Below are 2,558 nucleotides of genomic sequence, written 5' to 3'. Positions count from 1 at the left end.
TATATATATATATATATATTTCCTGTGTGTTAATTTGTATGCTTATGCATATGTTGTGAGTGTAGTATTTGCACTTAGAGTGGGTGTGTGCAGGTGTGCATGTCTGTGTGTTCATGTGCCTGTGGAGGCCAGAGGTTAATATGAGAGAGTCTTTCCTCAGTTGCTCTCATCTTTATTTTTTGAGGCAGTCTCTCACTGAATCTGAAGTTCATGGATTTGCTTAGGCTGGCTGGCCAATGAGCTTCCCAGACCTGTCTGTCTCTCCACTCCTCCACCCTTCAATTCTAGAGCTACAGGCACAAGCTTCCACCTTGAGCTTCTTATAGAGTTCAGGGAGTCTGAACTCTGGTCTCATGCCCTCACCGCAGGCATTTTATTGACTCATTCCCCTTCCTAGCCCTATAGATTCTCTTTTAATCTCTTGAGCCCCCCAAATCTCAGTATATTTACTCTCTAACTTATTGGAAAGAGTCTAAACAAAATCTCTGTAGGAAACAGCATGCTTCTTGTGCACCAATGATCTCAGGAAAAACAGGTGCCAAAACATAAAGGAGTCTGAGTTTGCAGAGATCTGTGGAGTCCTTTCTCTCTGGATAAAAACTCATGTAGTTCCTATTGTGAAAGGAAGATTTTGTGCTTCAAACCCAGGAGCAGTTAAATATCAACATCATAAATAAACATAATTATACCCACATGTGGAACAGTTATGGGAAACTGAGGAAAGAGGAGAAATATGGGTGCAGAGACTTCCCTACTGTTTCCTTTTGTCAATCTAGTGCTGCAAATGCCAAGATTCCTCTTTATAGATTATTACCTTGTGTGGTGGGAACAAAGGGAGAGGAGTCTAAAAGGAAACATATTCCCACCCTGAGAATCAGGCCCTAGAGGCCAATAACCAAGACAGAAGGTAGAGCTGTGTGTCAGAAGGCATCGGTTTTATGAGATAAATGGGCCTGCTTTCTGTCAATGCTGAAAACTAATTTCCAACTAATTTATTTTTGGCTTCTCTCTTTTTCCTCTAAGAGATCATGCCCATAAACAGTAAAAGAAAAATTACATAAAATTGAGCAGCAACAACACAGAAGAAAAATGAAAGAAATTGACTATGCTAGAAATTAATATAGTGCTACAATTTATAAATGATTTTGAAATATATAAGAATATGGAATTAATCTTAGCCAAATAAATGTTAGTGCTGCTTTTGTTCTATTGCTTGGAGTACATAGTTAGAAGCTTTAAATCAAAGGAAAAGACATATTTTGCTACTTTCTCATCTTTAAGTCCTCTTGGCTTATTGTTAAAAGAAATATTTTGTTATTAGAGGCCACAGAGCAGCACAGGATCCCAAGACAATCTTATAAGCTGAAAGTGGATTGGTTCAGATGCACTAATAACCAATGATATAATGAAATTATGTTTCTCTAAGTCTTAATCTTAAAATGTGGAACTACTCATAAAAAAAACTGTTGAATAGTGATAGACACATACCTAAGGATCACAGGGCTAACCATCATTACCACGATGATGACTAAGATTTTCTCTGAGTATGTGTGTGAAAATTACTTGGCACAGGGCCTGAGTAAAAAGGTTTATAACTGCTTTTTTTTTTTTTAATACACTTTATTTCTTTGTTGTTTTTGATTTTTAGTTTGGGGGATAGGGTCTCACTCTGAAGTCTTCATTGGCCTGTAACTAGATAGGGAGACCAGGTGTAGTGTTTTGAATGAGAAATGTCCTGCATAGGCTCATGTATTTGAATTCTTGGCCCCATCCGGTGGTGCTGAGGATGGTCATGGTGCCTTGAGGATATGTAGCCTAGCAGAAGGAAGCATGTCACTGACAGTGGGTTTTGAGAGCTCACGGATTTGTCACAGTTCCACTTTCTCTGCTTCCCCTACTTGAAGCCTCGAGTTTTCAGTGTTCTCTCAGCTGCATCCTGCCATGCCTCCCATGCCAAGCTGTGCTCTAATCCCTCTGGAACTAAGCCAAATACTCTTTCTTCTGTAAGTTGTCTTGGTCATGGTAGACTTTTTGTTTTAAATACAGAATGCTTCATGAATGTGCATGCCATCTTGGTGCAGGGGCCATGCTGATTTCTGTATTGTTTCAATTTTTGCATATGTACTGCTAAAGAGAGCACAGCCATGGGATTTTTGTCACAGAAACAGAGGGAAAAAAACTAATATACCAGGCTAACCTCGAATTTACAGTGACCCTCATGTGTTTGCTTTCCAAATGTCATGCCCAGCTTACTTTTTCAAAGTAGTTTAGGCTCACAGTAAAATTGGGAACAAGATAGAGAGATGTCCCATCTCTTTACCCTTGTACTCGCATGGTCTCCTTCACTATCAGGATTCTTAGCCAAGGTGGTATATTTGTTAGAATCAGTGGACCCACACTGATACAACATTATCATCGAAGACCATCTTTCACATTAGCATTTACTCCAGGTTGTACATTTTGTGAGATTGTATATAAATAACCATTTATAAAAGACTGTCTGTCTACTGACAATGTAGCTAATAATTCAGTAATCATTGCTGAAACAATTACACTAA

The 2,558-nt window shown here is 38.8% G+C and overlaps 1 non-coding gene across 1 annotated transcript; it reads right to left on the bottom strand.

The window, feature by feature from the left end:
• Positions 1–2,036: 2,036 nt before the first annotated feature.
• On the bottom strand, positions 2,037–2,140 carry LOC115067432. Its single transcript, XR_003846854.1, has one exon. It is a non-coding gene; the product is annotated as a U6 spliceosomal RNA (small nuclear RNA).
• Positions 2,141–2,558: the final 418 nt, after the last annotated feature.

Source organism: Nannospalax galili, unplaced genomic scaffold (assembly GCF_000622305.1).
Source record: "Nannospalax galili isolate Female #2095 unplaced genomic scaffold, S.galili_v1.0 scaffold284, whole genome shotgun sequence".
In the NCBI taxonomy this organism is placed as follows: Eukaryota; Metazoa; Chordata; class Mammalia; order Rodentia; family Spalacidae; genus Nannospalax; species Nannospalax galili.
Note: the sequence above shows the minus strand (reverse complement) of the source record. Positions and strands in the feature narration are given on the sequence as shown.